General features: G+C 46.8%; 2 non-coding genes across 2 annotated transcripts; both read left to right on the top strand.

The window, feature by feature from the left end:
- Window positions 1–4601: 4601 nt before the first annotated feature.
- On the top strand, window positions 4602–4675 carry trnan-guu (transfer RNA asparagine (anticodon GUU)). Its single transcript has one exon. It is a non-coding gene; the product is annotated as a tRNA-Asn (tRNA).
- Window positions 4676–7939: 3264 nt separating this feature from the next.
- trnan-guu (transfer RNA asparagine (anticodon GUU)) lies at window positions 7940–8013 on the top strand. The gene has a single exon. It is a non-coding gene; the product is annotated as a tRNA-Asn (tRNA).

The raw sequence follows: 8013 nt of genomic DNA, 5'->3' as shown, positions 1-8013 counted from the left end.
GTCTGCGGGGTCTTCTCCTGTTCTCTGTACCCGATGTTGAGGAGGGCAATACTTGTCACTGGTCACTCCGGTGTCAGAGAAAAGTTTAGACAGAAAACGGGTTAATCTTCTGGCAGTAGAGAGGGCCCGGTTCCTGGGGATGGGCAAACGGCAGCAGAGAGACGGAATGAGAAGCAGCTGTTCATACAGTCATAGAGATGTACAGCATGGAAACAGACCCTTCGGTCCAACCCGTCCATGCCGACCAGATATCCCACCCCAATCTAGTCCCACCTGCCAGCACCTGGCCCATATACCTCCAAACCCTTCCTATTCATATATCCATCCAAACGCTTCTGAAATGTTGCAATTGTACCAGTCTCCGCCACTTTCTCTGGCAGCTCATTCCATACACGCACCACCCTCTGCGTGAAAAGGTTGCCCCTTAGATATCTTTTATATCTTTCTCCTCTCACCCTAAACCTATGCCCTCTAGTTCTTGACTCCCCGACCCCAGGGAAAAGGCTTTGCCTATTTATCCTATCCATGCCCCTCATAATTTTATAAACCTCCATAAAGTCACCCTTCAACCTCCGACGTTCCAGAGAAAACAGCCCCAGCCTGTTCAATGTCAACTGGACTTTCCTCTGAGCAAGACTCAACTGGTTCAAGAGGTAGGGTGGGGGCAGGGGCGCCAGCGCGCTAGCCGTGTGGCTCGTTGGTGTCGGGGTGTGATTTTTGCTTTGGGTATTCATTGACGCAGGCGTTCGAGAGATCCCGGGTTCAAATCCCGGAGGAGACCGCGTTTCATGACTTGTGCGAAAGTGCTGTTTAATTTCCTCAAAAAGCACCTTCGTAAAACGAGGTTGGGCTCCCTGGAGAACCAATGGGACAGAAAGCAGCAAAGTGAAATGATTGGAGATAGCGTTGAAGAGGTTGACGTGAGTGGTGCAGTGTTTGAGGGATGTCAGCGATGAGGGTCGATTGGAAATTTGGGAGAACTCTCTTCGGAGTACAGAAGTTTGAAATCTGGCCCGATTGAAGCTTTTCAAGTCATGCAAAGTCTAGACAGAGAAAGTAATGTCGTCAAAATGTTCCCACGTCTGAAAGGATCGACAACGATTCGGCAGAGTTTAAAAGTCATGAGGAAAAGAAACAAAAGTGACATTAGGAAAAACGCTTTTGAAAAGGGACTGGTTGGGGTCAGTAAATCCCAAACTGACAAAGAGGCAGATTCATTATACGCAAACGGCAAGACTTGGCCAAACGATACACGGAGTCAACGGACTCCTTTCGTGATTTGAAACGTAAGGAGTCGACGTTATGGAGCCATTTGAGATTCAAACATGCAACTTTAGGATCTCGAGTCAGACGCGCTACCGTTGCGCCACAAGCTCACACATGCCCTGACGCTGAAGCTGTGCGCTTTTAATGGGGTCAGGAAAATGTTCCCCAAACGGAAATCTTCTCCACAAAGGGGTTTCTGAATTGAATGAATGTCTCACGTAAGGGACTGCGTCTGCTGAGAAGCCGAGACCAAAAGAGAAACTCGGTAGGTTTGACAGTACCTGTCAGAGAAAACAAAATTCTGAAATGTTGTCGCTGATTCTCTTTCCACAGACGTTGCCTGACCTTCTCAGTTTCTCCTGCAATTTCTAGTTTTGTTTTTTACTGAAAGTTCATTTCATCTTTTGGGATGAAACAACTGGAGTCGCCGTATGCAGATATATAACCCTTTCGAATCACTGTGACGTGATTGGAGTCAAACCAACTCTGCGATGATGCACTCTTTCTCAGCTCCACAGGCAGACAGACAAGGGGAAGGCCGAGTGGTTGATGCGATGGACTTGAAATCCATTGCGGCTTCCCCACGCAGGTGTGAACCCTGCCGAGTACAAAATGAGAAGTGTCGTCGAAAAGAAAGGGAGTTTGCTCCCCCGCTTCTTCTTTAAGATTCAAATCAGTGGAGGGGGAAAAACATTTCACTCAAATTGGGACTGGTGGGAATCTGCAACCCACTGCCTGTTCGGGTGGAACAAGCAGATACCCTCAGAGCTTCTTTGGAGGCCATGAGCAAAGTGTTTGGAAATGAGACTAGAAGAGTGAGGGGCTTGAAATCGTGATCGAAATGAAGCAGGTACCTGTGGACAAAGGCGTTTCCTTTGCCAGTGAAAGATACTGCTTCACAAAGTTGGGCCTGTGGAAGGGAATCAGTGACGGTGATTATATTTGGTTGTTCACCTTGTGAATGTTCCCATTGCTGCGCATGTCCGTGTTGGCGTCAGAACTCTGCAGCATGGTGGCGTTGGATGCGCACAGGGACTGGCGCACCAAACTCCACCTACCTGTTTGAAATGCAGCTCATAGCTTCTTCACACACCCCAATTAATCTTTCTCATTGTCCTGAAGCCGGCATACGGTTTGAATTCCCGATCTGCGGGAATGAGAATCCTTACACTGTCTCGCGTCAGTAAATGTCCCTGAGAACATCTGAGTCAACTCACAGCGCAGTCAGATGAGGGGAAGCTGAAATAGCCCCACACGCTGTTTACGGGCACATCTTATTCTCCCCAACTCAACGCCTCAACCACTGCGGCTCCTGGGAGTGGAAAAGAAACAATCACCAAAACCCCTTCTAAGCTCTGTGAATCTTCAGAAAATCAGCAAACGTTCATCCCTTCGGATTTTCTATCCTAGGCTGACAGCGATGGGTTTTGTCACTCTTTTGTAGGACATTGCAAGTAGATGTTTTGCAGAATAGCACCACAATGCCATCTGATTAATCAGGACCTGGATGTTTTCGGTCTTTGAATGTCAGTGTTGTGCTGCAGAACTTTGTTGTTGCCAGTTTCTAATACTTATCTTCCCAGTCCCCTGTATCACTTGTCGAAAATGTTTAATTTGTGTCTTGTAATCCTTTCACTGTCTGCTAATGAGGATAGTGTTTCCATGTTTTACCTAAATTATCTTGACCTTGCATACCTCAAGCCTCAAGCTAATTTCACGAGAAACCCTCTCCAGTTCAAAAGCCAACTGTTAATGATGGCTCTGTTCCTTGTCACGTGTCCAATTTCAGATCGATGTTGTTAATGTCCCTTCTACTCCTTCAGATCCAGGTTTCGCTCACAGGGCTAGAACAGAACTGTCACCAAATACATTGACCAATCTACGTTTATCCTATCGATTGTATTAGCATCAACACTTCTCATCAAAATAACTCGAGAGACTTTCATCACAATTTTCTGTGAACAGTTCTACATGAGCTTTGCTGAATGAACCCCAAATTTCTTGAAGTGGCTCCTTATTTTCGGCCCTGATTATTAATCTCTCTACGCATGGGAATGGATCCTTCCCAGCCGCTCTATCTCTCATCAATGTGTGTAGTTCAATTCGATCTCCCATCAGCCTCCTCTGTCCTGATCAAATCCAGGGGAACAGGAAACGTTGGGACTATGGCGCGGACAGGACAAGCCCAATACTCACCTTTCCTGTTAGAACTATTCCATGAGAAAGTTTAGACCTCAACTTTGGGCGTGTAGTTGTGGCCGAACACTTAAGGTGTTGGCGTAGAGATCATTTGGGGCTCCCCGCCCAGGGTGTTAACCTGCTGGCTATGCTTTCTTCGCTGGCGATTTTAAATAACTTCCTGTTGGTTGCATTATCGCTCAATCTTCACAAAACCCGTCTCAATAAAGACCCGTTTTCTCATGTCTGGGAATTGATTGCCATGCAGGAAACTCGGGTTCTGAACAAACAACGTATCAGACTCACAACGTCAGCTCTGTTTACCTTTCCACAGATGCTGCTCGACCTGTTGGCTTTCTGCAGTATTCTCTGTGTTTATTAGGCACAAGTGCTGCTTTTCATTCAAGAACTTCAATCCCTGTCCTCTGGTAACTGACTCTGGTCAGTGGCAATTGGTTCTTCTGATCATTAATCTGCCCATTCCCAACGCTTCTTCTCCCATCATTACCAACAGCCCCAGGAAATCTCCAGTTATCCTTGTTTGCTCCAAAGCGAACATTCTCAACATTGGGAATGTCTCCCCAAAATGGAAATTCCTCATCCCTGGACATGAGACAAGGCGTACAATTGGGAAGAGATTTTGGCAAAATATTGTCAGTTAGGAAATGGAAAAATGTTCAAATGTTCATGAAGCAAAACAGAAATCCCAGTCTCCAGCTTTGTGAACCTTTAGAAACACTTTGGGAAGCGGATTTGGAGGAGAATGAAAGATGACCTGTCCGACAGTCCAGACACCGTCCCCTTGTTGAAGAGGCCGGGAGGTTGATTCTGATGTTCTCGGCACACGAACTGATCTGAGACATTGAAAGAATTGTCGTTCGTGTACATCAGGAATTCAAACCCCTTCTCGCCTCCGAGCCAATGAGAGAACTCGGGAACAGGTAAAACACTGAAAGGCTCGAAGGGCGACGGCCCCGGAGTAAGAAAGCTAGTTCCTCGTGACATGGATGTGTCTGCAGACAGCCCCCGGTATCTCCAGAATGCATCTCCCAGGCTTGATTATGGAAAAGTTAAACTGATAGACGACAATTGTAATTCTTGGCGGGGAGGCTGAATTATAAAATCACTAAGCGATGGTGCCGCCCCCATCTGCACCTGTCTCTGTGGCGCAATTGGTCAGCGCGTTCGGCTGTTAACCGAAAGGTTGGTGGTTCGAGCCCACCCAGGGGCGGTGTGTTCGCTGCTCTCCTTTGGCTTCGAAGCTGTGCGCTTTTAATGGGGTCAGGAGAATGTTCCCCAAACGGAAATCTTCTCCACACAGGGGGGTTGCGAGTTGACTTCATGTCTTACCTAAGGGACTGCATCTGCTGAGAAGACGAGACCCAAACAGAAAATCAACAGGTTTGACAGTACCTGTCGGAGCAAACAAAATTCTGAAATGTTGCCTCTGATTCTCTTTCCACAGATGTTGCCTGCCCTGCTGAGTTCCTCCTGCAATTTCTCACTGAAAGTTCATTTCATCTTTTCGGGAGAAACACCGAAATATCTGCAAACACCATGTGCAGATATTTAACCCTTTCGAATCACTGCGAAGTGATTGGAGTCAAACAAACTCTGCGATGATTCACTCTTTCTCAGCTCCACAGGCAGACAGACCTGGGAAGTCAAACTGTCAGTGTGGTACTGAATCGTGGGCCGAGTGGTTGATGCGATGGACTTGAAATCCATTGCGGCTTCCCCACGCAGGTGTGAACCCTGCCGAGTACAAAATGAGAAGTGTCGTCGAAAAGAAAGGGAGTTTGCTCCCCCGCTTCTTCTTTAAGATTCAAATCAGTGGAGGGGGAAAAACATTTCACTCAAATTGGGACTGGTGGGAATCTGCAACCCACTGCCTGTTCGGGTGGAACAAGCAGATACCCTCAGAGCTTCTTTGGAGGCTATGAGCAAAGTGTTTGGAAATGAGACTAGAAGAGTGAGGGGCTTGAAATCGTGATCGAAATGAAGCAGGTACCTGTGGACAAAGGCGTTTCCTTTGCCAGTGAAAGATACTGCTTCACAAAGTTGGGCCTGTGGAAGGGAATCAGTGACGGTGATTATATTTGGTTGTTCACCTTGTGAATGTTCCCATTGCTGCGCATGTCCGTGTTGGCGTCAGAACTCTGCAGCATGGTGGCGTTGGATGCGCACAGGGACTGGCGCACCAAACTCCACCTACCTGTTTGAAATGCAGCTCACAGCTTCTTCACACACCCCAATTAATCTTTCTCATTGTCCTGAAGCCGGCATACGGTTTGAATTCCCGATCTGCGGGAATGAGAATCCTTACACTGTCTCGCGTCAGTAAATGTCCCTGAGAACATCTGAGTCAACTCACAGCGCAGTCAGATGAGGGGAAGCTGAAATAGCCCCACACGCTGTTTACGGGCACATCTTATTCTCCCCAACTCAACGCCTCAACCACTGCGGCTCCTGGGAGTGGAAAAGAAACAATCACCAAAACCCCTTCTAAGCTCTGTGAATCTTCAGAAAATCAGCAAACGTTCATCCCTTCGGATTTTCTATCCTAGGCTGACAGCGATGGGTTTTGTCACTCTTTTGTAGGACATTGCAAGTAGATGTTTTGCAGAATAGCACCACAATGCCATCTGATTAATCAGGACCTGGATGTTTTCGGTCTTTGAATGTCAGTGTTGTGCTGCAGAACTTTGTTGTTGCCAGTTTCTAATACTTATCTTCCCAGTCCCCTGTATCACTTGTCGAAAATGTTTAATTTGTGTCTTGTAATCCTTTCACTGTCTGCTAATGAGGATAGTGTTTCCATGTTTTACCTAAATTATCTTGACCTTGCATACCTCAAGCCTCAAGCTAATTTCACGAGAAACCCTCTCCAGTTCAAAAGCCAACTGTTAATGATGGCTCTGTTCCTTGTCACGTGTCCAATTTCAGATCGATGTTGTTAATGTCCCTTCTACTCCTTCAGATCCAGGTTTCGCTCACAGGGCTAGAACAGAACTGTCACCAAATACATTGACCAATCTACGTTTATCCTATCGATTGTATTAGCATCATCAACACTTCTCATCAAAATAACTCGAGAGACTTTCATCACAATTTTCTGTGAACAGTTCTACATTAGCTTTGCTGAATGAACCCCAAATTTCTTGAAGTGGCTCCTTATTTTCCGTCCTGATTATTAATCTCTCTCCGCATGGGAATGGATCCTTCCCAGCCGCTCTATCTCTCATCAATGTGTTAAGTTCAATTCGATCTCCCATCAGCCTCCTCTGTCCTGATCAAATCCAGGGGAACAGGAAACGTTGGGGCTATGGCGCGGACAGGACAAGCCCAATACTCACCTTTCCTGTTAGAACTATTCCATGAGAAAGTTTAGACCTCAACTTTGGGCGTGTAGTTGTGGCCGAACACTTAAGGTGTTGGCGTAGAGATCATTTGGGGCTCCCCGCCCAGGGTGTTAACCTGCTGGCTATGCTTTCTTCGCTGGCGATTTTAAATAACTTCCTGTTGGTTGCATTATCGCTCAATCTTCACAAAACCCGTCTCAATAAAGACCCGTTTTCTCATGTCTGGGAATTGATTGCCATGCAGGAAACTCGGGTTCTGAACAAACAACGTATCAGACTCACAACGTCAGCTCTGTTTACCTTTCCACAGATGCTGCTCGACCTGTTGGCTTTCTGCAGTATTCTCTGTGTTTATTAGGCACAAGTGCTGCTTTTCATTCAAGAACTTCAATCCCTGTCCTCTGGTAACTGACTCTGGTCAGTGGCAATTGGTTCTTCTGATCATTAATCTGCCCATTCCCAACGCTTCTTCTCCCATCATTACCAACAGCCCCAGGAAATCTCCAGTTATCCTTGTTTGCTCCAAAGCGAACATTCTCAACATTGGGAATGTCTCCCCAAAATGGAAATTCCTCATCCCTGGACATGAGACAAGGCGTACAATTGGGAAGAGATTTTGGCAAAATATTGTCAGTTAGGAAATGGAAAAATGTTCAAATGTTCATGAAGCAAAACAGAAATCCCAGTCTCCAGCTTTGTGAACCTTTAGAAACACTTTGGGAAGCGGATTTGGAGGAGAATGAAAGATGACCTGTCCGACAGTCCAGACACCGTCCCCTTGTTGAAGAGGCCGGGAGGTTGATTCTGATGTTCTCGGCACACGAACTGATCTGAGACATTGAAAGAATTGTCGTTCGTGTACATCAGGAGTTCAAACCCCTTCTCGCCTCCGAGCCAATGAGAGAACTCGGGAACAGGCAAAACACTGAAAGGCTCGAAGGGCGACGGCCCCGGAGTAAGAAAGCTAGTTCCTCGTGACATGGATGTGTCTGCAGACAGCCCCCGGTATCTCCAGAATGCATCTCCCAGGCTTGATTATGGAAAAGTTAAACTGATAGACGACAATTGTAATTCTTGGCGGGGAGGCTGAATTATAAAATCACTAAGCGATGATGCCGCCCCCATCTGCACCTGTCTCTGTGGCGCAATTGGTCAGCGCGTTCGGCTGTTAACCGAAAGGTTGGTGGTTCGAGCCCACCCAGGGGCG

Source organism: Chiloscyllium punctatum, chromosome 36 (assembly GCF_047496795.1).
Source record: "Chiloscyllium punctatum isolate Juve2018m chromosome 36, sChiPun1.3, whole genome shotgun sequence".
Lineage (NCBI taxonomy): Eukaryota > Metazoa > Chordata > Chondrichthyes > Orectolobiformes > Hemiscylliidae > Chiloscyllium > Chiloscyllium punctatum.
Note: the sequence above shows the minus strand (reverse complement) of the source record. Positions and strands in the feature narration are given on the sequence as shown.